This window comes from Salvelinus fontinalis, chromosome 36 (assembly GCF_029448725.1).
Source record: "Salvelinus fontinalis isolate EN_2023a chromosome 36, ASM2944872v1, whole genome shotgun sequence".
In the NCBI taxonomy this organism is placed as follows: Eukaryota; Metazoa; Chordata; class Actinopteri; order Salmoniformes; family Salmonidae; genus Salvelinus; species Salvelinus fontinalis.
Genome location: NC_074700.1, coordinates 10213848 through 10241431, shown reverse-complemented (window position 1 = coordinate 10241431; position 27584 = coordinate 10213848). Strand labels below are relative to the sequence as shown.

The following is a 27584-nucleotide window of genomic DNA, read 5'->3' as shown; positions in this document are numbered from 1 at the left end:
TTGGGATTATGTATTGTAATGCTAGACTAGTGGACTGGGGTGAAAACAAAGTAAAGTCAATTTAGTGAAAGTGGACTGTGGTTCTTGATCACTGACTTGAGCTATTTGCTGATGAGTACACACTTGCTTGTCACGTGTATTACAAAGTAAAAAAATTAAATATAATCAAAGTTTATTTGTCACGTGTATTACAAAGTAAAACAAATCAAATATGATCAAAGTTTATTTGTCACGTGCGCCGACTACAACAGGTGTAGACCTTACAGTGAAACGCTTACTTACAAGCCCTTAACCAACAGTGCAGTTTCTAAGTAAAAAATAGGTATTAGGTAAACAATCGATAAGTAAAGAAAAAAAAATAACAGTGGCGAGGGTATATACTGTTGGTACCGGGCCAGAGTCAATATGCGTGTGCACTGGTTAGTCGGGCTATTTGAGGTAATATGACATGTAGGATTAGTGACTATGCATAGGTGATAAACACCCCCCAGACTGGGGTGGGCCTTCCTCTGACACCACCTGGTACAGAGGTCCTAGATGGCAGGCAGCTTAGCCCCAGTGATGTACTGGGCCGTACGCACTGCCCTCTGTAGTGCTCAGAGGCTGAGCAGTTGCCGTACCAGGCAGTGATGCAACCAGTCAGGAAGCTCTCGATGTTGCAGCTGTAGAACCTTTTGAGGATTTGAGAACCCATGCCAAATCTTTGTAGTTTCCTGAGGGGGAATAGGCTTTGTCGTGCCCTCTTCACGACTGTCTTGGTGATGAAGCTTTCAACCTGCTCCACTACAGCCCCGTCGATGAGAATGTGGGTGTACTCGGTCCTCCTTTTTCTGTAGTCCACAATCATCTCCTTTGTCTTGATTACATTGAGGCATAGGTTGTTATTCTTGCACCACCCAGCCAGGTCTCTGACCTCCTCCCTATAGGCAGTCTCATCGTTGTCAGTGATCAGGCCTAACACTGTGTCATCTGCAAACTTAATGATGGTGTTGGAGTCGTGCCAGGCCATGCAGTCGTGGGTGAACAGGGAGTACAGGAGGGGACTGAGCACGCACCCCTGAGGGGCGCCAGTGTTGAGGATCAGCATGGCAGATGTGTTGCTACCAACCCTTATCACCTGGGGGTGGCCTGTCAGGAACTCCAGGATGCAGTTGCAGAAGGAGGTGTTTAGTCCCAGGATCCTTAGCTTAGTGATGAGCTTTGAGGGCACTATGGTGTTGAACGCTGAGCTGTAGTCAATGAATAGCATTCTCAAGTAGGTGTTCCTTTTGTCCAGGTGGGACAAGGCAGTGTGGAGTGCAATAGAGACTGTGTCATCTGTGGATTTGTTTGAGTGGTATGCAAATTAGAGTGGGTCTAGGGTTTCTGGGATAATGGTGTTAATGTGAGCCCTGACCAGTCTGTCAAATCACTTCATGGCTACAAACGTGAGTGCTACGGGTCTTTAGTCAGTTAGGCAGGTTGCCTTAGTGTTCTTGGGCACAGGGACTATGGTGGTCTGCTTGAAACATGTTGGTATTACAGACTCAATCAGGGACATGTTGAAAATATCAGTGAAGACACCTGCCAGTTGGTCAGCACATGCCCGGAGCACAAGTCCTGGTAATCCGTCTGGCCCTGCGGCCTTGTTGACCTGTTTAAAGGTCTTACTTACGTCGGCTACGGAAAGCGTGATCACACAGTTGTCCGGATCAGCTGATGCTCTCATGCATGCCTCAGTGTTGCTTGCCTCGAAGCGAGCATAGAAGTGATTTAGCTTGTCTGGTAGGCTCATGTCACTTGGCCGCTCGCGGCTGTGCTTCCCTTCGTAGTGCGTAATAGTTTGCGTCCGACAAGCGTCGGAGCCGGTGTAATACAATTCAATCTTAGTCCTGTATTGGCGCTTTGCCTGTTTGATGGTTAGTCTGAGGGAGTAGTGGGATTTCTTATTAGCGTCCGGGTTAGAGTCCCGCTCCTTGAAGGCGGCAGCTCTACCCTTTACCTCGGTGCGGATGTTGCCTGTAAGCCTGTAAGCCATGGTGCCTGTAAGCCATGGTATATACAGTCATTGTGGGGACGACATCATCAATGCACTTATTGATGAAGCCAGTGACTGATGTGGTGTACTCCTCAATGCCATCGGAGGAATCGCGGAACATATTCCAGTCTGTCCTGGCAAAACAGTCCTGTAGCTTAGCCTCTGCGTCATCTGACCACTTCTTTATTGACCGAGTCACTGGTGCTTCCTGCTTTAGTTTTTGCTTGTAAGCAGGAATCAGGAAGATGGAATTATGGTCAGATTTGCCAAATGGGGGGCGAGGGAGAGCTTTGTATGCATCTCTGTGTGTGATGTAAAGGTGGTCTAGAGTTTTTTTTCCCCTCTGGTTGCACATTTTACACGCTGATAGAGATTAGGTAAGACTGATTTCAGTTTTCCTGCATTAAAGTCCCCGGCAACTAGGAGTGCCGCCTCTGGGTGGACGTTTTCCTGTTTGCTTATTTCCTTATACAGCTGACTGAGTGCGGTCTTAGTGCCAGCATCTGTCTTTGGTGGTAAATATACAGCCACGAAAAATATAGATGAAAAGTTTCTTGGCAAATAGTGTGGTCTACAGCTTATCATGAGATACTCTACTTCAGACGAGCAAAATCTAGAGACTTCCTTAGATTTCATGCACCAGCTGTTGTTTACAAATATACACAGACCCCCCCCCCCCCCCCCTCCTCTTAGCGGAGTGTGCTGTTCTATCTAGCCGGTGCACCGTATATCCCGCCAGCTGAATGTTATCCATGTCATCATTCAGCCACGATTCGGTGAAACACAAGATATTACAGTTTTTGACGTCCCGTTGGTAGGATATTCGTGATCGTACCTCGTCTAATTTATTGTCCAATGATTGTACTTTGGCAAGTAATATTGATGGTAAATGCAGATTTCCCACTCGCCATCGGTGGATCCTTACAAGGCACCTCGCTCTGCGTCCTCTATACCTGCGTCTCTTTCTCCTACCAATGACGGGGATATTGGCCTCGTCGGGTGTCTGAAGTACATCCTGTGCATCCTGCTTGTTGAAAAACAAATCTTAGTCTAATCCGAGGTGAGTAAAACGGCTGCCATTTTTCCGGTGGTTCGAGCCCTGAATGCTGATTGGCTGAAAGCCATGGTATATCAGACCGTGCAGCGTTTTCCTTTCTGTCTTCTATGAGTTTGCCTACAACTCCAGCACCTGTGGAAAGTAACTGGATGTGTGTATGTGCGTATTATATCAGACCATATACCACGGGTATGACAAAACATTTATTTTTACTGCTCTAATTACGTTGGTAACCAGTTTATAATAGCAATAAGGCACCTCGGTGTTTGTGGTATATTTTCAATCCCATGGCTAAGCGGTGTGTCCAGGCACTCCGTGTCGCGCGTAAGAACAACCCTTAGCCACCACACCCCCTCGGACCTGATTGCTTTAGTATCTTCGGTGAGGAGAAATTGTCTACAGGGGATGAGAGAACAGGTGAGCAGGTTTACACTCTTCAACAATGTGAAGAAATCAACACCTCTGAGGAGGAATTTTTAAACTGTTCCCCTTCAGTTCTCAACCGGCGCTTTGGCAACAGGGGGATGTGAACGTGCGAAGAGGCAGTAGACTGGTGAGGTCTCAAACTGAAAGGTTGTAAATTAGTGTTCATCCCACGTTTGGGCGTGATCGCACAAGATGGGTCTAATTTTAAAAGGTGTTGCCACGCTCGCAGACGCCGATGTGTTAGAAAAGTTCAACTTTGCTGGAACAAAAGGAGTTTGGTGGAGAAAAAAAGTTGGCAGCATCTTGCGATGCATATGAATCATCTGTACAGTATATTGAATGTACAACATCATGGAATTGATATGGAATATATTATAAACTGGGGAAATATCCCTGATGCAAAATATTACACATCATGATGCCCTCGATGACAGCTCCAATATTTCTCCTTTCACTTATGTTATTATAGCCATAAGAAAGGTTCATGATAAATCAATGTCCCAAGATGGCATCATATTGCTGACCAAATGTGAAAGAGCACATTTCACCAATGTCTATAGTCAACACCTTTTCAACAAAGACGCTTATACCAGCTAAGCACTTTAATCTCTTAAAAGCACAAGAGGGGAAAAGTGTCAACCGAAAGAGACTTATATTGTGCCTTAGCAAACATTAAATTCATTCAGACTTATTGTTTTGGGCTTCGGCCCCTGACAGTGCCAGTGATCTCAAAGCTTGTGGGACATTAAACCCCCAACACTTTGATTCAAATAAAATAAAATAGTATTTGTCACATGCGCCAAATACAACTGGTGTAGACTTTACTGTGAAATTCTTGCTTACGAGCCCTTCCCAACGATGAAGAGTTAAAAAATTATAATAAAACAAAACAAAAGCAATAAAATAAAATACTCAAGAATGGAGCTATATACAGGGAGTACCAGGGGTATGAGGTATTTGACGTAGATATGTACATGAAGGCAGGATAAAGTGACTAGGCATCAGGACAGATAATAATTAGATGTTTGAGGTAGATATGTACATAAAGGCAGGGTAAAGTGACTAGGCATCAGGATAGATAATGCTAAGAGTAAAATAGAGAACAGATTAGCAGCAGCAAATTATGAGTGTGTGTGTGTGTGTGTGTGTGTGTTTGTGTGTGTGTGTTTGTGTTGTGTCGGTATACATGTGTGTGTATTACTGTATGTGTGTGTATTACTGTTTGTGTGCGTGTGTATGTAGTGTCATTGTAGTGTGTATGAGTGTGTGTATATATAGTCTAGCGAGGGTGCATAGGGTCAGTGCAAGACAGGGTCAGTGCAGATAGTTGAATATTTAGCAATCTTATAGCATGGGGGTAGAAGCTGTCTCGGAGCCTGTTGGTCCAAGAGACAATGTTCTGGCACCGTTTGCCGGACGGTAGCAGAATGAACAGTCTATGGCTTGGTTGGTTGGAGTCTTTACCAATATTTCAAGCCTTCCTCTAACACCGCCTGATATAGAGGTCGTGCATGGCAGGGAGCTTGGCCCCAGTGATGTACTGGGCTGTCCGCACCACCGTCTGTAGCGCTTTGCGGTCAAGGGCGGTGCATTTTCCATACCAAGCGGTGATACAGCCAGTCAAGATGCTCTCGATGGTGCAGCTGTAGAACTTTTTGAGGATCCGAGGGCCAATGCCAAATAGTTTCTGCCTCCTGAGGGGGAAGCGGCGCTGACGTGCCCTCTTCACGACAGTGCGGGTGTAACAGTCCTGACCTGTTTTATGTTGTTTTTATGTGTTTATGGTCAGGGCATGTGTTTTGGGTGGGCAGTCTATGTAGTCTATGTTATCTGTTTCTATGTTGGTTTTGGTTTGCCTGGTATGGCTCTTGATTAGAGGCAGGTGGTTTGCGTTTTCCTCTAATCAAGAGTCATATTTAGGTAGGGCATTCTCACTGTTTGTTTGTGGGTGATTGTCTCCTGTGATGTCTTTCGTCGTTGTGTTCGATGTATTCACTTTCGGAGCTGTTTGGCTGTTCGTATGTTTCGATGTACGTTCCTGTTCGTGAGTTTACGTTTGTCTATGTAAGTTTATGTTCAGGTTGCGTCAACGTCGTTTTGTTATTTTGTAAGTTTTGAAAGTGTTTTTGTTTTGTTTAGTCTACGTCGTATTTGTAATAAAGATGGCTTATTTCCCTGACTCCGCATTTTGGTCTGAAGATCCTTCTCTCCTCACCTCATCTGAGGATGAGGAAAGCGACAGCTATAACAGAATCACCCACCAACAAACAGAGACCAAGCGGTATGGGAATGCTCGACGGAGCAACAAGGACTTCTGGACTTGGGAGGAGATCTTGGACGGTAGAGGACCTTGGGCTCAACCAGGGGAATATCGCCGTCCAAAGGAGGAATTGGAAGCAGCGAAGGCTGAGCGGCGCTGGTATGAGGAGGCAGCGCGACGACGCGGTTGGGAGCCCGTGAGTAAGACCCAAAAATTTCTTGGGGGGGGGCACACGAGGAGTGTGGCAAAGCCGGGTAGGATACCCGAGCCAACTCCCCGTGCTTACCGTGGAGGTAGAAGGCGTCGTACTGGTAAGACACCGTGTTATGCGGTAGAGCGCACGGTGTCCCCAGTACGTGTGCTTAGCCCAGTGCGGGCTATTCCACCTTGCCGCACTGGGAGGGCTAGGTTGGGCATCAAGCCGAGTGCCATGAAGCCGGCCCAACGTAGCTGGTCTCCAGTACGTCTCCTCGGGCCGGTGTACATGGCACCAGCCTTACAGGTGGTGTCCCCGGTTCGCCTGCATAGCCCAGTGCGGGCTATTCCACCTCGCCGCACTGGCAGGGCTACGGGGTCCATTCAACCTGGTAGGGTTGGGGAGGCTCGGTGCTCAAGAGCACGTGTCCTCCTTCACGGTCCGGTATACCCGGTGCCACCTCCATGTACCAGTCCTCCGGTGGCAGCCCCCCGTACCAGGCTGTCTCTCCGGGTTCTCTCTCCTGCTGTTTCCTCCTCTCCAGCGCAGCCGGTGCCTAGACCACGCACCAGGCTGTCTCTCCTTCTCCTCCCTACAGAGCTATCTGTCTCCCCAGCGCCATCTGAGCCATCCGTCTCCCCAGCGCCATCTGAGCCATCCGTCTCCCCAGCGCCATCTGAGCCATCCGTCTCCCCAGCGCCGTCTGAGCCATCCGTCTGCCATGAGCCTGCAAAGCCGCCCGTCTGCCATGAGCCTGCAAAGCCGCCCGTCTGCCATGAGCCTACAGAGCCATCCGCCAGACAGGAGCCGCTAGAGCCGTCAGCCAGACAGGAGCCGCTAGAGCCGTCAGCCAGACAGGATCTGCCAGAGCCGCCAACCAGACAGGATCTGCCAGAGCCGCCAACCAGACAGGATCTGCCAGAGCCGCCAACCAGACAGGATCTGCCAGAGCCGCCAACCAGACAGGATCTGCCAGAGCCGCCAGCGAGCCATGAGCAGCCAGAGCCGCCAGCGAGCCATGAGCAGCCAGAGCCGTCAGAGAGCCATGAGCAGCCAGAGCCGTCAGAGAGCCATGAGCAGCCAGAGCCGTCGGAGAGCCATGAGCAGCCAGAGCCGTCAGAGAGCCATGAGCGTCGAGAGCCGTCAGCCTGCCATGAGCGTCGAGAGCCGTCAGCCTGCCATGAGCGTCGAGAGCCGTCAGCCTGCCATGAGCGTCGAGAGCCGTCAGCCTGCCATGAGCGTAGAGAGCCGTCAGTCTGCCATGAGCGTCGAGAGCCGTCAGCCTGCATGGACCTGCCAGAGCCGTCCAAACAGGACCTGCCAGAGTCCTTCAGCCGGGATCTGCCCCTTGTCCCGGTGTTGCCCCTTGTCCCGGTGCTGCCCCTTGTCCCGGTGCTGCCCCTTGTCCCGGTGCTGCCCCTTGTCCCGGTGCTGCCCCTTGTCCCGGTGCTGCCCCTTGTCCCGGTGCTGCCCCTTGTCCCGGTGCTGCCCCTTGTCCCGGTGCTGCCCCTTGTCCCGGTGCTGCCCCTTATTCCGGTGCTGGTCCTTATCCTGGTGCTGCCCCTTGTTCCGGTGCTGCCCCTTGTCCCGGTGCTACCCCTTGTCCCGGTGCTGCCCATTGTCCCGGTGCTGCCCCTTGTTCCGGTGCTGGACGTTTATTTAGGGGAGGGTAGTGTTAGGGTGGTCAGTAGAAGGGGTAGACAGAAGAGGGGAGTGACTATGGTGGTATGGGGACAGCGTCCTGAGCCGGAACCACCACCGTGGTCAACTGCCCACCCGGACCCTCCCCTGGACTTTGTGCTGGTGCGCCCGGCGTGCGCATCTTGAGGGGGGGGTACTGTAACAGTCCTGACCTGTTTTATGTTGTTTTTATGTGTTTATGGTCAGGGCATGTGTTTTGGGTGGGCAGTCTATGTTATCTGTTTCTATGTTGGTTTTGGTTTGCCTGGTATGGCTCTTGATTAGAGGCAGGTGGTTTGCGTTTTCCTCTAATCAAGAGTCATATTTAGGTAGGGCATTCTCACTGTTTGTTTGTGGGTGATTGTCTCCTGTGATGTCTTTCGTCGTTGTGTTCGATGTATTCACTTTCGGAGCTGTTTGGCTGTTCGTATGTTTCGATGTACGTTCCTGTTCGTGAGTTTACGTTTGTCTATGTAAGTTTATGTTCAGGTTGCGTCAACGTCGTTTTGTTATTTTGTAAGTTTTGAAAGTGTTTTTGTTTTGTTTAGTCTACGTCGTATTTGTAATAAAGATGGCTTATTTCCCTGACTCCGCATTTTGGTCTGAAGATCCTTCTCTCCTCACCTCATCTGAGGATGAGGAAAGCGACAGCTATTACAGAGGGTGTGTGTGGACCATGTTAAGTCCTTAGTGATTTGGACGCCAAGGAACTTGAAGCTCTCAAACCCGCTCCACAACATGTTTAATGTTAAGCTTCACAGAGGGTGTATAGTAGATGGTAATGCAAGGAGAAATGGATTTCTGGACATGAAATTGGCTCCCATTGCTGCTTTTGACTTTTGACGGTGGTGGAAGGGGAGGGGTTAGAAATGGGCTCTTCTTGGTTAACAGCTGGTTCGTGTCCGAGGTGTCACTGTTAATCGAGTCCAGTCATCAGGCGCCACTCCTCCTTGCCTCCGATGCAGCTGCGCGTAAATAAGAAGGGGGCCTCGTAGAGTACGCTGAGGAGGAGGGAGAGAGGGCGTTTGGGACGGACACCTACCACCCACAAGTCTGTCGGCTCTGCTTTTATCCCGCGTCACCAGGGGTTACGAAGCGCACTCGGGCCCTAGATGCCAGAAAAGCAACTCAATGAAAACAATGATGGCTGCCGGAACCAAATCCAAAGTGACTGGGGAGTCTTGTTCAAAGGACATATACAACTTATGATGGGTCAGTGAGTTGAGTGAGCAGTGATTTATGCGAACTCATATGACAGCATTTTTGGTCGGCGAAACACGTGTGATTAACGTCTTAGTCGGGGTACATAAAAGGGAAGCCGTCAAAGCATGTCAACCCCTTTGACGGTGTCAACCCCAACAGGACCGGGCGCTCCAACTTCTGAGGAAGCACGTGAGCAAGGTTAATTCACTCCTGATTCACGAGGAGCAAGTGCAAGATGCCATATGACATACGCAGTGTCTTCATTTGCATTTCTCACCCGTCAAAATCTATAACGTAAAAAAACGTGTCAGTGTCTTTGTGTGCGGTGGTGGTGGTTGTGCTTCCCAAGCTTCCTGAATATGAAAAAGAGAAAGAAAATGAATTGAATCACAACATTCTCCTCCAATCAGGGCAATTAGCTGGGGATCAGTTAGGGGGAAGCAAAGGTCTCCAGCAGCAATTTGGGAAAGGAGGGGTCTAGCCTATACTCCAATACCCCACCCCCTCCAGTTTGCCAGTGGCGGTCTCTCTCTCTCTCTCAACTCTGAGACGTAGCAGGTCTTCACTGGCAGTGACGCGTGCTGCAAGGGCTTGTGTGAGCTCAGCCTTGACTGTCCCTGTCACACACACACACACACCCTGGGGCTTTTTGAGAAAAATGAGACTGTGGAGAATGAGATAATAACATTGTGGCACATGACTGTGTGTGGCGGAGTGTGTGCATACATGAGTGTGTGTGTGTGTGTGTGTGTCATAACTGTGTCCTCCCATGTGTAAAAACAATCAATCAGCTCCCTTAATACAGTGTCATTATGGGTAAATTAAAATTCATCGTTGATCGATAGGGTATTGACTGTCATATTATGCATGTGTTTAATGAATAATCATTTTTAATTCATTTCATTGCCAATTTATTCTGGGTATTAACTATTTGCCTGTGTTTCGCTGAGAGAAAGCAACATGATGGACAGATTCACTGTATGTTGAACACAAGCACAAGCACAGATTCTCACAAACCACACGTGTTATTATTTTGTAAACATTCTTATACTGCAATGGTGAGAGAGATTGATCAAATAATGAATCATTTCAGACATATCATGCTGTACGGTTCAGTCCGCTTTCCAAATGCTATTGCAGTCAAATATAAATCCATAAACTGTCAGAAATCAATGATGAATATGAGGGATTAGACAAATATAGACATGACTGGGTCCATCAGTGAAGGGGAACTAGTGTACCAAGCATCCAATATTCGTACATAATCTGATTCAGATGCATTTCCTTGCTTGCTATTGAAGAAGTGTTTTGACAGCAGATTATTCACTTAAAACAGTCAAACGTCTGGATGTTAAAGCTCAGCTAACCTCAACAAGAGTATCATGCTTTTTCCTTTCAACTAACCCTGAACACCTACTCAAAACCTCATAGTATTACATTCTCCACTCCACTCTCTCTTTCCAGACACCTAGGATGTGTCTTTAAATCCCCTTTGGTTTTAATAACAAAAGTGGCATTCATTTTAGAGTGCAAGGAGATCATCTCTCCTCGGCTACAGTGGGAACCGCACCTTGTAAAGTGCCTTCTTATTTCTCATTAGGGCCTAAGCACCAGCTATGTAAGAGGAATTAGAGGCACTGAATGAATGCAATGCACCCTTAGTAATATTGCCATTCCAATTTACAAGAGTGGATTATGTTAATATCAGCATAATTCACCCAACTCTTTTTCGGCCTCCCTGGACGGTTGCCTTCTAAATTACCTTTTCCAACGGCGTAATTAAAACGGTTCAGTCACTGATGACACCAACTGTCGCGGGAGACAATCGCTCCCTGGTACGGCTGGAATGGAATTGAGTCTTTTACTAGAGCGTATGCCACGACGGTATAAAACTACCAAACGCGTGTAGTAGTCAATTTCATTAGGTGTTAACACACAAAAAGATTGTGCCTCGGATGAGTTGAAATTGTGACCTTCTTTAAGCATCCTCTGACTACAGCTGTTTTAGTTGAGTGTAGTTACTGTAGAAGGGTTTCAGTATCCTCTTGGATGACAAATCATTTCAATGACTAGTTTTCAATCATGCATACCACAACCTAGTATTTCACCTCAGAACAATGTCATTACTGTTACCAATATGCAATATGTATGTCATAACCAAGACCAATATGTCACTACTATAACACAATCAGATCTATGACATAACCAAGAAAATCTGTCACTACTATAACACAATCAGATCTATGACATAACCAAGACCAATCTGTCACTACTATAACACAATCAGATCTATGACATAACCAAGAAAATCTGTCACTACTATAACACAATCAGATCTATGACATAACCAAGACCAATCTGTCACTACTATAACACAATCAGATCTATGACATAACCAAGAAAATCTGTCACTACTATAACACAATCAGATCTATGACATAACCAAGACCAATCTGTCACTACTATAACACACTCAGATGTATGTTGGTTCCGGAGTTCCAAATTAAGTAGCAGCAGCTGAAAAGATGAGCTCCTACAAATATTGAAATTTAAATGTTTTTTTAGAGTAAAGTACATCGAAAAAAATCAAAAGAAAACTGCAAACTGAATAGGAGACCAAACAAGCAGCAAACAAAGAAGAAAGGCTTTTGAAAAAGTAACAATTTTTTCATAAAATTATATCGTTTTCTTAGCTAGCTAAGTTGTTTACCTGTTGCTAGGCAGTTGCTAGGGACATTCCTGGAAGAAGCTAGCTAGCTAACAAGGAGTGTCTAGTTGGCAGAAGAGAAGAAGGGACAAAGAAGGGACAAAGTGGGACAAAATAAGGACAGAAGAAAAGGGAAAGGGGGGAAAAGGGACATTAAGGTGAAGCAGTCCTCTAAAGACACAAAAGACAATAATACAAGAAACAACACTTCTATTGCCTCTCCCTCTACGATACGCACTTCCGGGTTGGAGCGAGTAGTTGCATTCCGCTTTGCTCCACAGGTAGTATAACATTTCATTTCATTACAGTACAACAGTTTGATTTGTTTGATCTTAGCTGGCTACATAGCCGTCTTTGTATCCAAGATAATTGTGTAGTCAGTTAGAGGTTACCTAGCCAGCTACACTTTCAAACAAAGTCAACAACGCAGCCACTGCTAGCTAGCCTATTTCACCAGCCAGCAGTACTATATCATTTTAGTCAATAAGATTTTTTGCAACGTAAGCTTAACTTTCTGAACATTCGAGACGTGTAGTCCACTTGTCATTCCAATCTCCTTTGCATTAGCGTAGCCTCTTCTGTAGCCTGTCAACTATGTGTTTGTCTATCCCTGTTCTCTCCTCTCTGCACAGACCATACAAACGCTTCACACCGCGTGGCCGCTGCTACTCTAACCTGGTGGTCCCAGCGCGCACGACCCATGTGGAGTTCCAGGTCTCAGGCAGCCTCTGGAACTGCCGATCTGCGGCCAACAAGGCAGAGTTCATCTCAGCCTATGCTTCCCTCCAGTCCCTCGACTTCTTGGCACTGACGGAAACATGGATTACCACTGATAACACTGCTACTCCTACTGCTCTCTCCTCGTCTGCCCACGTGTTCTCGCACACCCCGAGAGCTTCTGGTCAGCGGGGTGGTGGCACTGGGATCCTCATCTCTCCCAAGTGGACATTCTCTCTTTCTCCCCTGACCCATCTGTCTATCGCCTCCTTTGAATTCCATGCTGTCACAGTTACCAGCCCTTTCAAGCTTAACATCCTTATCATTTATCGCCCTCCAGGTTCCCTTGGAGAGTTCATCAATGAGCTTGACGCCCTGATAAGTTCCTTTCCTGAGGATGGCTCACCTCTCACAGTTCTGGGTGACTTTAACCTCCCCATGTCTACCTTTGACTCATTCCTCTCTGCCTCCTTCTTTCCACTCCTCTCCTCTTTTGACCTCACCCTCTCACCTTCCCCCCCTACTCACAAGGCAGGCAATACGCTTGACCTCATCTTTACTAGATGCTGTTCTTCCACTAATCTCATTGCAACTCCCCTCCAAGTCTCCGACCACTACCTTGTATCCTTTTCCCTCTCGCTCTCATCCAACACTTCCCACACTGCCCCTACTCGGATGGTATCGCGCCGTCCCAACCTTCGCTCTCTCTCCCCTGCTACTCTCTCCTCTTCCATCCTATCATCTCTTCCCTCTGCTCAAACCTTCTCCAACCTATCTCCTGATTCTGCCTCCTCAACCCTCCTCTCCTCCCTTTCTGCATCCTTTGACTCTCTATGTCCCCTATCCTCCAGGCCGGCTCGGTCCTCCCCTCCTGCTCCGTGGCTCAACGACTCATTGCGAGCTCACAGAACAGGGCTCGGGGCAGCCGAGCGGAAATGGAGGAAAACTCGCCTCCCTGCGGACCTGGCATCCTTTCACTCCCTCCTCTCTACATTCTCCTCTTCTGTCTCTGCTGCTAAAGCCAATTTCTACCACTCTAAATTCCAAGCATCTGCCTCTAACCCTAGGAAGCTCTTTGCCACCTTCTCCTCCCTCCTGAATCCTCCTCCCCCTCCTCCCCCCTCCTCCCTCTCTGCTGATGACTTCGTCAACCATTTTGAAAAGAAGGTCGACGACATCCGATCCTCGTTTGCTAAGTCAAACGACACCGCTGGTTCTGCTCACACTGCCCTACCCTGTGCTTTGACCTCTTTCTCCCCTCTCTCTCCAGATGAAATCTCGCGTCTTGCGACGGCCGGCCGCCCAACAACCTGCCCGCTTGACCCTATCCCCTCCTCTCTTCTCCAGACCATTTCCGGAGACCTTCTCCCTTACCTCATCTCGCTCATCAACTCATCCTTGACCGCTGGCTACGTCCCTTCCGTCTTCAAGAGAGCGAGAGTTGCACCCCTTCTGAAAAAACCTACACTCGATCCCTCCGATGTCAACAACTACAGACCAGTATCCCTTCTTTCTTTTCTCTCCAAAACTCTTGAACGTGCCGTCCTTGGCCAGCTCTCCTGCTATCTCTCTCAGAATGACCTTCTTGATCCAAATCAGTCAGGTTTCAAGACTAGTCATTCAACTGAGACTGCTCTTCTCTGTGTCACGGAGGCGCTCCGCACTGCTAAAGCTAACTCTCTCTCCTCTGCTCTCATCCTTCTAGACCTATCGGCTGCCTTTGATACTGTGAACCATCAGATCCTCCTCTCCACCCTCTCCGAGCTGGGCATCTCCGGCGCGGCCCACGCTTGGATTGCGTCCTACCTGACAGGTCGCTCCTACCAGGTGGCGTGGCGAGAATCTGTCTCCGCACCACGTGCTCTCACCACTGGTGTCCCCCAGGGCTCTGTTCTAGGCCCTCTCCTATTCTCGCTATACACCAAATCACTTGGCTCTGTCATATCCTCACATGGTCTCTCCTATCATTGCTATGCAGACGACACACAATTAATCTTCTCCTTTCCCCCCTCTGATAACCAGGTGGTGAATCGCATCTCTGCATGTCTGGCAGACAAATCAGTGTGGATGACGGATCACCACCTCAAGCTGAACCTCGGCAAGACGGAGCTGCTCTTCCTCCCGGGGAAGGACTGCCCGTTCCATGATCTCGCCATCACGGTTGACAACTCCATTGTGTCCTCCTCCCAGAGTGCTAAGAACCTTGGCGTGATCCTGGACAACACCCTGTCGTTCTCAACTAACATCAAGGCGGTGACCCGTTCCTGTAGGTTCATGCTCTACAACATTCGTAGAGTACGACCCTGCCTCACGCAGGAAGCGGCGCAGGTCCTAATCCAGGCACTTGTCATCTCCCGTCTGGATTACTGCAACTCGCTGTTGGCTGGGATCCCTGCCTGTGCCATTAAACCCCTACAACTCATCCAGAACGCCGCAGCCCGTCAGGTGTTCAACTTTCCCAAGTTCTCTCACGTCACCCCGCTCCTCCGCTCTCTCCACTGGCTTCCAGTTGAAGCTCGCATCCGCTACAAGACCATGGTGCTTGCCTACGGAGCTGTGAGGGGAACGGCACCTCCGTACCTTCAGGCTCTGATCAGGCCCTACACCCAAACAAGGGCACTGCGTTCATCCACCTCTGGCCTGCTCGCCTCCCTACCTCTGAGGAAGTACAGTTCCCGCTCAGCCCAGTCAAAACTGTTCGCTGCTCTGGCACCCCAATGGTGGAACAAACTCCCTCACGACGCCAGGTCAGCGGAGTCAATCACCACCTTCCAGAGACACCTGAAACCCCACCTCTTTAAGGAATACCTAGGATAGGATAAAGTAATCCTTCTAACCCCCCCCCCCCCTTAAAAGAGTTAGATGCACTATTGTAAAGTGGTTGTTCCACTGGATATCATAAGGCGAATGCACCAATTTGTAAGTCGCTCTGGATAAGAGCGTCTGCTAAATGACTTAAATGTAAATGTAAATGTAATGTAATATGACATCATACCCTAACCACAATGATATAAAACCACAACTAGAAACCAGATACACCATTCCACTGTGTGCTAACCAGAAAAAAAAGGAGTAAAAATAGGAGTGGTTCGGGGAAAAACCTAGAGAGTATGGCATGCGTCAAAGATTATTCAGTGTCTTGAGGTTGTGCTGTGTTAGATTGTTATTCCTGCATATCTCGCTTTTCCTTCTCTCCCGTCCTCCGAGTGAAGCGATTACCGGCCCCAGATACATTTCAGCAGCAAGAGAGTGGGGACAGGCAGAGGACCGTAGGTAAATAAAGTGATGTCAACTTTGCTTAATGGGAGGAATCGCACATTATCCTCCAAAAACACTGCTCTTTGTAATGATGCTTACAGATGGCCTCGCATTTCCACTTAGTTCTCAAACTGAAATAATTATGAAATAAATTCTGGAGCAATAATGTTCACAGTGTAATGAAAACTCTGATTCTGCTCACATTACAACCATAAGTACTGCTTTTTCAGAGGCGACATGCGCCTACCTTTTTTTTAGGGGGAACTGAAGGCCAAATGTAAAATATTTTCATTCATTCTTTGTAAAAGGAACTGTATACAGTACAGCATATTTGTATTTCAGGAATTACATACCCCTTCTGTTTCAATAGCCCTTAAGCCTCTGAGTGTGGGACAAGGTTGTCCTTTTAACATACATATATGGACACACTACTAACAAAGTTAAAAAGGGAATCAATGACCTAAATTGAAAGTGAGGAAAATATCTTGTTCTTGTGTGCTACGGGTCTGATTGACAACCCCACTGCATGTTGTGCTTGTGCTCAACCTACAATGTGAAGGGTACGCTACTAGGCGCCCTCCGGTTCAGTTTGTACCGGCCTGGAGCAAAAACCAAATCACTGTACTGATTTTCTTACTTGACCCGAAAGAATGTCAGGGTAACGAGTGGAAAAAATGCCCTACAGTACGAACATCTTCCAATAGTCTTAATCAGTAGCCAGGGGACTAAAAGGACTCTTTGCCATAAAACCTGGATCGTCTTATTCAGCACAGACCTGGTTCGATGTGTGGCAGGCCACAGCGGACCAATTATGGCAGAAGGATTCTATTTTGGTGTTAGTACGTCAAGAGAGTGTGCGTGGAGAGAGCCACTCTTCCATAGAGGCTTTCAGTGTACAGATAGCTCTGTAGAGTAAATACATAGCTCTTTTAAAATCCATACCAGAACCCATGGGGCTAGAGCATGTATGGCTGTGGATGTAGCGAATATAAATGCCTCATTCAAATAAAAAAAATTGGAGAGTTTGGATGCTTAGAGGTTCTTGATTAAAATAAGTATTTCACGGTTTTGAGAACGCTCCTGGTAGAGGATTTACAGTATCAGGTGCTGGATTGTTCATTTTTCACTGCACTAAAAGTGTCACTTTGAACGATGATTCGGAGATTCGCATTGAAAATGTGAATAAAAACAGGCCTGGACAACATGGGAAATGTTTTCTTTGGTTTCAGATCTCAATCTGGGAGGCAGGAAGACAGTAAATAGTGTCCTTGCGGAAAAAGCAACTACCAGAGAACAACATGAGAGTAGCATTTCACAGCTGTGGAATATGTGACTAAAGCTCCCTCCATATGAGCTTTCTCTTTGAGCAATTCAAATCCGTAAACATGTAACGTTGCTTCGAGAGACTACTCAATATAGTCTCAATCTATGTTTCAAAAGCAATGATAGTCAAAAAAAAATATATATACTACACATCTGCATCTCCCCCCAAAACAAAATAACAACAAACAAAGGAACCACAGGTTTTCTAAGATAATCAAGGTTGATTAGGCCGACAACGGGCTTTGACAAAGCATCGACCAAGCCGGGAATGGAAGTTACACCTACAGGCGAAAAGACTGGAGTATCATTGAAACCAGGATGTCTCTGCTTGGCCACACATGAAATATTCTGCCTGGCTAAAAGAACATCCAGCCTATGTGCCAGAATCAGAGCCAGAACGGCAGATGGATGGGTCACAGAATAACCTCTGACATTTGACCTTCAGGAAGCGAGGGGCGGATTCCGTCCAACAGTCGTCAACCTCCAAAGTCCTGCCAGCAAAATGTTGATTTGTATTCATGTGTCTAAAAGACATGCCAAAGACGAGGCTATGCTTACATTATTACGAGTGAATACGACTGCCTGGTATCTGTAGTCATTCAGCTATTGCACTCAGAGATGACTATTGGTCAGTAATCATGGCTGAAATGTGACTGGTGTCTCTATATCATGTGTCTTGTTCCTTCATGGTTCTGCGTGACATATTAACAGCAAGATATCAAAAGAATGCTTAAACATTTCTGATTCTACTCTAGCACGTCAACAACACTCTTTGGCGTGGTACTCGTTATATAATGCCACATCCTTTAGCACAACTGATTTTTGTATGTGTCAGTTCTTTGATCGTCACTGTTCGGTTGAATGGCGGAACCATACAGGCACAAAGAAATCATACATTCAAAGAGCAGATAATTTACTGGACTAATTAAAAACTCTGGATTAACAATACAGAGAGGGCTGGGGAACTAGAGAGCTAGGGAACCCTTGCTGTGACATATCGGAATGGGAGCAATTTCAGAGTTAAAAGGGGCACGGTTCTTTACATGGCATGAATAAAAGTGAAATGATTAAACACACTGTAGCATAAAAGACAAGTCAGAGGGTGGACTAGACGACATGTCGACACAAGTGGCGAGGAGTGGATGAAGGGAACATTAAACGCGACGGGGTGATTAAAATAGCTCCTTACGGGCATATTTAAAAAGAACAAGTCTAAATTGGGAGTTAATGTAGTCTATGTCAGGGAATTCAGCTACGGTGCTGAGTGGGGAGTGCCCTAGGGGTTAACACAGCACAGTCCTATATCGCAGTGTGTCTGGCCTTTGAATGCTGACGTAGGGTGAACAAGAGTGGTAGAGGTTCCCTGTTTGGGGTGGGAGCGAGTTCAATTTCATGCTTTGGGTATGAGAAGAATCAACCAGGTCGCACACTATGGAGTCAAATGCATAATGGATGATGGTAAACAACACTGGTATACTTCCCTTTCGGTGATGCCATAAAGAATGTCCTCAAGGGGGAAAGGAAGGTGGGAAGCTAAGACTCAGTTGACACACGCCAATGCATGCCAATGTGGATTCGTAATCTGGTTGTGACATTGCAACAAACCACAAGGCCTTTGTTCTTTCTACTGTGTCCAAAAAAATACTTTTGCTCAGTTCAGTGTGTTCTGTAAAAGTTTCCCCATTGGCTAAAAATACAAATCAAACACGAATACGGTAAGGGGACCAAAGTGTCAAAGCTTGGAATCCAATGCTTGGTGCTACCCCTTCTCTCTTGTGAAGTGTGGATCTGAGGCCCGGATGCAGGACCAGATACACTCATGGAGAAAGAGAGAGATGGAGAGAGAGAGAGATGGAGAGAGAGAGAGATGGAGAAAGAGAGAGGGAGACCTTAATGTGCCTTTACCATATGCTGTTAGCTACTGATGGATGTTGCTCTCCCCAGGCACTGAGACAACTTATCGCGTTTGCCAGTGACATCGTTGTCTCCTATAAAGTTAAAGACGAGCCATCTGTTACAAACAGCAGCCCCACTTGCGTGGACGCGTGTATGTGTGAGATTGTGTGTGTGTGTATCCCACCACTCCTAATAAACTGGCAAATGTCGAGACGCTTCGTGTCATAATAATATTTAATGCCACAGCGTACCTGCTGGCTCAGTGCTGGCACTCATGAGTTGACTGTAATGACACATGGAACAAAGACCTTTTCTGGTACCCGTGCTAAAATGTGCTACTCAGCTGTAACATGATGAATCCATATTTTCCTGAATCTTATGAAGCCTCTTTTAAAGGTATATATCGGGATTTGGGCAATTATCTACTTCCCCATAGTCAGATGAATTGGTGGGGGCCATTTTTATGTCTCTATGTCCATTGCGAAGGAAGTTAAAGGTAGGTTCGCAAGCCAATGCAAACTAGCGTTAGCACAATAACTGGGAGTCTATGGGTATCTGCTTGTACTACAAAATACCTTAGTTCTTCCTAGTGTCAATGGGAAATCATTATTCTTATCAATATTTTTTGAGATATTACAACCGAATAAAGGTAGATACCTATATGACCATGATGGGACAATTCAAGCCAATACAGTTTAATGTATTAGCAGTGGATGAGATTTGGTAATCAGGTCAAATTAGATTTAGAATAATGATTTTCACAATGTATTCGTAGATACTCTAATGGCAGTTGTCTACCTGGAAGTTGTCTTTGTAGCACCTACAGTACTAGTATGATGTCACATCAATTTGAACATTAAGCGGTTATGATTGCCCTTTCATGAGATAGTCTGTGTGCAAACAGCATCCCGATGCACTTTACATGGAGCCTGTCACCTATTTATATAATTTAACAATGTAATGGTGTTTGCTTATCCAGCCGACAATCACTTCCTTTGCCACCGCTCACTGAAACACTGATCAAGCATGGCACAACTTCTACCTGAATGAAAGGCATGCATGGCATAATACAATAATAACTGGAGCCCAGCTTTTCTAAAGAACTGAAGGTGTTATTTTTACTCACTGCGGAGCGAACAAAGATGAACTCTCTCTACTCTCACTGTCGCTCAGTTGCTCTCACTCTCCGACTGCTTGGAGCCCTTGTTCCTCGGCGAGCATAATGAACCCAATTGTCATTCCTGCCTTTAGCTTCTATTTGAAGTGCTTATGAAAACAGAGTAGGCCTTTGAATACCGGACATTTCGAAGCACATTCAAAGGGTGGAGCTTCAAGAATTAGGTAAAGAAAGAAGCATGCTTTTGACTTGCTATATCGTGTTGGGAGGAAGCCCCAAGATGGTGGAAATAAAAGAGGGGTCAGTGAATATGGTACGCTGCCATGAGGATGTAAATCCTGGAGAAACACCTGCTGTGTGTGATTCATTGACAGAGATGTATCAGGAACTGCTCAAGGACATACCCAAACTCTGACATCTCTATCAAACTTCCCATATGGACAAAAACAGTAAATGTTGATGAAGAGATTAGTACTAATTTGATGACTGTCAAATGAAATGACTGGAGATAAATAATTGCAAGACTAGCGAGATTAAACCTGGGATGTATTTTTTTGTTGTCAAAATGACAGACCTTCCAATGAAAAATGACTTTTTCTACATGAGCAGAAAGAATATTACATTGCTCCAGAGAAGAGACTGGAAGGTACTTAAGTCAATGAATGATCAGAGTTAAAAGAGGTCTGTAAAGGTTAATAAGATTCAGGCACATATTTACAGGTTCTCAGTAAATGTGCCGAAACAACATTACTACATAATTTTATTCATAGTAAACATTTAATTATTCAGATGACTATTTATTATCAATCAATTAGTGCATTATATATTATTTTGTCAATGTGGCAAACGTGTCCAAAACATGTATCCGTAATAATGAGCAGTACGTATTTGTGTTTCTAACCTTGAATCATGGTAAACAGGGCATAAATAAAGACCATTTGGCTTCAATCCTGCTCAGTCCACCAAAGAGGGCTCTCTTTCTGCCATAGTGGACGTGAACCTGGAAACGCAACCCCCACAGATGCCTGGTGGTTGATGTTTGATGTTTGACACAGATGTTTGACACATTCTAAGTCCACCAGCAAGGTTCTCGGTAAATGTCCATCTGTTGGCCTCCCGCGGGTCATTAAAATTCCAGACTAGCCAGGGGTTTTCTCCTCCAAGCAGTCAATCAGTCGTTCACTGCCTCTAAAAGCACGAGAGCCAGACCAGAACCTCTCCCGCAAATGCTCAGACTGGTTACGAGTGGCAGGCAGAGTGGCACTGTGTTTTCAATCACAAGGTGACTTCCCTCCTGCTCCCAATGCATCATTATATTAAAGCTCATTCAGGAATGCTAACTTGAAGAGATCATTTAACATGCTATGTTCAAGGAGGCTAAGCTAACAATAGGTTAGCATGCTATGGGAGTGTAGCGACCGTCCAATGTTGCTCCCCTGACCACTTCCTCCCTCCTACCTTGCGAACAAGATCATTGATTTTCCCCTCTATACATTGGCATTGAGTTGACGGCTCACGCTGCCCCTTTTTGGGGGATTCTTCCTGCTATGGGGGATTCAATCATGTATCTGACCCCTTCCGGACTGGTGCAGGCTCCCATACTGTTTTAGGGCTGTATGCACCGAGGAACCAGGCTGAGTGACTGTACCTATACTGTTCATTCAATAGGCTAATTGTATCAGCCCAGTGACGAATAGACACGGCTGAGGAACACTGGAACAACTGGAAAAGGAACCAGAGTCGACTGTACTGTCGTGTCTCAGCTTATTTTCTTTGCTCCATAATTAAAGGTTACACTACCGTTTAAGGAAGGCAGCAACCTTCCCTCTAGCCATGATTTGCTGAGATAATGAGTGAGCTGGACATGCCGAGAGATGAGTTTGGATTGGTCTGCCACATAGCACGCTTCTGTCTACTTGAGCTGGTCAGTATGTGTAGGTAATCCTGTCTAACGTGACTTTTTTTAACGAACCGCGTAGTAAAACTGCATACGTGTTGCTCTTCACTTTCTCAAGGACCGAGTTTTGAAATCAGTGGAATTTAAGTATGATAGCTAAGGAGATGGAGAAAACACCTGTATGATCTTATTATTTGTATCTCAGAGCCATTTGCTTGGCTAGTTATAGCCTAATGTTAACTAGCTAACATTGAACCTGGTTGGTTAGCTACCTGTAGATTCATGCAGGGTAGTAACGTCAGGAGTTAGAATTATGGTTTATTCTTTAGCTAGCTAGCTACATGTCTTAAAAAAAGCCTCCACTATGCAAGTAACCATTTCAGGTGCGTTCGTAAATTCAGTCTGGCCATCTTCTCTCGTCTGAGTGTGCCAAAGCGCAGAATAACTGAATTTACGAACGCTCAACACCTGTTGAATATGGCCGGTGTCAGTAAACGTCGGCAAAAAAGCTAAATGAAATTGTTGCCAACAGCACAGTTACAATTACCAATGTTCTGGATAACATAAATACAGCCTAACCAGTTCTGCTAGGGCGAGTAAAATGGTCAGAGTGGGGTGTTCTCCCATTATGAGTGGGGTGTTCTCTCAAGCTAGCCAATGTTAGCCAGTTAGCTTGGGTGCTTGACTGCCGTTATGAGGTCAGAACGTTCTGATCAACGCTACTCATCGGCTCCAAGAGCGAAACTCTCTGAAATTACCGACAATCTGACAGCACAGTTGCAGTCGCCAACGCTCCGGATAACATAACAGCCTAACCAGCTCTGCTAGGGTGAGTAATGTTCAGTGAGCTGTTCTCTCATTTGTGTCTGGAAGTAGCTAGAAGGTTAGATTGGGTGCTTAACTGCTGTTAGTACAGAACGCTTGATATGACAAGGGCATGACACGGTCTCCTTTGTTATTTGTTAATATCCTTTAAAAAGGCCACTTGAAGTGTGATGCATCCACTTCCTTGAGATACTCAGTGGGCATGAACTGCATTAGAATATATATATATATATTTGTCCAATATTTCAATAGTTCCTTGTCCTCCGATTGGATACACAATAAGTTGCAACTGAAAACATCTCACTGTTGAGGAGTACTTAGACCCTTAAAGAGATGGGTGGGGCTAAAGCTTAAGAGGGTGTGAACAATGCTGAATAGGTGTAGACAAAGTAGGGCTCTCCAGTAGTAGTACCAACACATTCAAAGGCCATTTTTTAAAAGTGAGTTTAGATGTTTATCAACTTTCAAAGCAGAATTACTTTCCCATTGTTCCTTAACTGTAGTGTATGATATACCATTTTGTAGCTCTGAGTCTCTACTTTTATCCAAAGTAAAAAACACAATTTCTAATTTTGCTACATAAGACCGATTTGAGCCGGTCGGTCACATTTGTCCTTGAAAGTAATTGAAATATTTGTGGTGCATCACTCCTTATGATATGACAAGGGCATGACACGGTCTCCTTTGTTATTTGTTAATATCATTTAAAAAGTCCACTTTAAGTGTGATGCACCCACTTCCTTGAGATACGCAGTGGCCATGAACTGCATTAGAATATATAAATATATATATTTTTTGTCCAATATCACCATGGTGATGGCGCCTTCCTGTCATGCCATGGAGGTGTGTGATAGAAATGGCGAAGGGAGCTGTGGCAGGGGAAACGTTCACCACCAGTGGCCCCTTACTATAGTTTATGTCTTTGGAAACAGATACCGGGGCTCCCTGTTTAAGTCAACACTGCCGGATCCTCTTTGAACAATCTGGCTCATTTGACTCTCATTCGAATACAATTTAAACCACTGAGAGCATAACCCGGAATGCCAGAAATAGCTAGCTTGTGTGTTGGTGCTCTTACATGTAGGAAAACGAAGGGGGTGGATGGCGTAGCATTGCATATCTTCCTGAGTAAACAGCAGCATCTACCCCACCACTCCCATACTCCCTCCTTTACTTAAGCATTCAGATTGGATACACAATAAGTTGCAACTGAAAACATCTCACTGTTGAGGAGTACTTAGACCCTTAAAGAGATGGGTGGGGCTAAAGCTTAAGAGGGTGTGGAACAATGCTGAATAGGTGTGGATGGATACACAATTGAGTTGAAACTGAAAACATCTCACTGTTGAGGACTAGTTAGGTTGGGAAAATAACAAAATTAGTCTTACCTATTGTGGAACGGATGGTCACATCTGTAAGCGGTAGGAGGGGAAAGAAAGAGAGAGAAGGGGGAGGGAGAAGAAAAAAAAGAAACGTCAGCAAATTACAATGTACAGCAGAGTAAACTTCAACGCAGGCTAAAGCTGTCACCGGCTCCTGAAAAATGCCCCATACGTTGGTGCAGACTGGAGGTTAAGAATAGTCGCTGTCAAGAGGGGTCTGTAATTTATTAAATGAACAACATGAAACGTCGGACCTTTCTCCCCCGAGGATCCAAAGTTTGCACAACTGGCATTAATATTTGTCAGTGTTTCCTCCGATTCCAAGGGAAGGAGACCAATAATAAAGACAAAAGTGGGCAGCAGTCATCCATTACGACCAAGTGTTCACCTCAACACGATTGCGCACACGCACATGCACACACACACGCACACACACACACACCCCACCTTCTTCCACTGGTATGTCTTTGAAGTAATTTAGTGGGCCTCAGATATCTCTAACCCTTTGTGCTACGACCTTTCCTTATATAACCCAGCGCTTGTTATTTCGACAGCTGATGTCTGGGGCGCCGGAGTTATAATACGACGGCATCTCCGTCTCTTAGTCTGCTTTATGAAGACCTTAAGGTCTTCCCACCGCAGAAGCCCGGCAAGATAAAATAGTCGGATTTAGCCACATCTTCAGTTTCATTGCTGTTTTCCTTGACATTAATTTTGGCTAAGATTTATGAAGAGGGGAGTTACGCGAGCAGGTGCTCACCTCGACAACCCTCCCTGACAAGTCGGAGAAATATATTTCCCTTACCTCACTATATTTACATCAGAAACTCTTCCCTCTACGGGTTTACTGCTCCCAAGAACAGATTTGCTTTGTTTGTAAATGTTACACTAAAACAAAGACAGAGAGAGGGAGCTGACGACATCTTCAGCTCACACGAAACGTTAATTCAGAAGCTGTTCCGCGGGTAAGCATTGCTTAGAGAGCTCACAGAGACATACTGTATTGCTAAGCATCATTTTCAAGTCATTTGATTTATTACAGATTATGTTTTTCTCCTCGCATCTATTTGCATTTTGGTGTATACAATCTCCTGGGATCAACCGTGCTGGGAGAACGTGAATACAATGCCAAGTTGGCCTAGTCACAGAGGAATGGCTTATTTTTAGGCTAAGGAGGGAAATTAGGACTCAAACTCCTTGTGCTTAGGTATTCATTACTATACTGTTTGCTTCAAACACACACTGACACTGTCAGTTGCTGTTGTTGCTAAACAAGGGACCATGACTGGAGACCTTCAGGGACCACGTTCGGTAAAATTGGACACGGGGGTGATGTCAGATTTCAAGAGCTAAAAGAAACCCCTGAGGTTTTAATGACATGGATGTCTGCATTGGGAGAGAAAGAGAGACACTTCCTAAGAGAGAGTCAGAGACAATGGGGGAAAGATAACGGGCCGTATTGGGAGAAAGAGAGAGTCAGAGACAATGGGGGAAAGTTAACGGGCCGTATTGGGAGAAAGAGAGAGTCAGAGACAATGGGGGAAAGATAACGGGCCTTATTGGGAGAAAGAGAGACAGTCAGAGACAATGGGGGAAAGATAACGGGCCGTATTGGGAGAAAGAGAGAGTCAGAGACAATGGGGGAAAGATAATGGGCCGTATTGAGAGAAAGAGAGACAGTCAGAGACAATGGGGGAAAGATAACGGGCCGTATTGGGAGAAAGAGAGACAGTCAGAGACAATGGGGGAAAGATAACGGGCCGTATTGGGAGAAAGAGAGACAGTCAGAGACAATGGGGGAAAGATAACGGGCCGTATTGGGAGTTTGGTGCAGCACATACAGTAACAGATCAATAGTGCCCTTTGAAATATTGTACAACTTCACTTTGTAGCGTTCGAGAATGACAGAGAACAGGATACGCAACTACAACCCATATTTTGGGGCAGTAATGTCATGTACAATTACTAAATTACTAAACAGACAGGAAAGGCAGTTTCGCAATCATTTATTTAAAAAAAATATCAACACTTTCTCTCCATCAAACACGTTTTGGGTTTTAATAGTGAGTTTTGTTCTTGCAATGAATTGAGATGCATTGATTAGAAATATATGACCTCGAGTAAAGCTAGCACAGGCCCAACTCTAAGTGGATTAAGCCAGTGGGGGATTGGTGAAAAGAAATGCATGAGGATGACAGAGGCTCTTGTGAGTCTCCTTAAACCCACAATGTGAATAAGGAAAAACAAAGAGAGGATGATACTTTCCCCCCTGTTTCAAGCATATAAGCTGCTTTCGGAGTCTTAGTTATGCTGTGTGGAACCTCTATAAGATATGGAAACTTTTGACATGGCAGGAAATCCAAGAACTACATCCCTATGTTGCCGTTTCTCTGTTGACAACAGGGGATTTAGAGATGTATGTGGCGGTCAATGCGGTGAGTATCACAAGTGGACACACACAGTGTTTTGTAACTGAGTACTTCACAGGCAGCGTTTGGGCTAAGCACTGAGATATAATGTGTTGGTGTGTTTCCACTTAAATCTGTGTTAACCTCACTGGACATAAGCTCATTCAAAAGCCACGTGAGAGTGACAGTAGCCAACTCGTTTCCACCTAGCCTCTGCCGGTGTGCTCCTCTTATACCCATTGACTGATTTCAGTTCATCAGTGGGTCAAGCTTTTGGTTCAATTCATTCTCTCTCACTCAGGCTTCATCACTCCAAAAGAGGGTGGGCTGCTGTGGCATGAGTGGTTGCCATTGGAAACGAAACGCAATGAACACAACAGACAGCTTTGCCAAGCCACTACTACACCGACCGCCGGCACCTCATGTTGTTCAATTACACCATGACGAAAAGGCCGCTGTTTGCACCGTGTCACTATTTAACCTATTCAACAGAGTGGAATGGGAACAGCTGTTTTTTACAGCTCTACATAATGGCCTGAAATGGCTTGCTGGCGTAGCTCCAGCTTGCTGTTAAAATGCCTATCCGAGAGAGTAGAGAGAGGAGGAGAGCCAGAAACGGTTTACTGTACTGCTGCCTTCCTTTCGTCGCTGCCACTGCAACTATCTGGGCCCCCTTCACAGACGCCATGTAAACACTCTCTGATGAGGGACGTTAAGGAAGTGTTAGAAGCTACAGCTGGTCCGTGCTCAGACAGACTTGAGCTTTGAGAATTTACATAAACCGATGATGGAGCCAAAAGAGTTTAGCAGAAGTTGTTTGGCTCTTTTGAGAACATTTTGTCAACTTTTTGACTTCAGAGTGAAGTATTTAATGCATGACGCACAAGAGCAGATCACTCAAACTCAATCAGCTGTTGTCAGATCATCTTGGTCCAGGTTAATGGCTACTGAGGCATGACAGTATATCAGCCATGCATACTTATGGACACTGGAGCAGATGTGGAGTTCTCTCAGCAGCTGACTCGGGGTGCACAGGTTCAACACCGTTCTATAAAATCACTGAACAGCCTATATCTGGATACATGAGTTATAATAAACGTCAAGCTACACCCAATAACCTGAACACGATTGTCATTGATCTGATTATCGCAACCCCACCCAAAACAAACTCAATATTTGTCCAAATGTGTGTAATCTAATCAAATTGAGTTGAAG

The 27584-nt window shown here is 45.9% G+C and overlaps 1 protein-coding gene across 50 annotated transcripts in view; it reads right to left on the bottom strand.

Annotated features, from left to right (window-relative positions):
• Window positions 1–27584, bottom strand: part of LOC129835195 (receptor-type tyrosine-protein phosphatase delta-like) — a 678254-nt gene that overhangs the window by 463047 nt on the left and 187623 nt on the right. For all 50 annotated transcript variants that reach the window (XM_055900635.1, XM_055900637.1, XM_055900636.1 and 47 more), the window contains exon 4: window positions 23968–23991. The gene's annotated coding sequence lies outside the window, so the exon portion shown is untranslated. The remainder of the gene's footprint in view (window positions 1–23967; window positions 23992–27584) is intronic.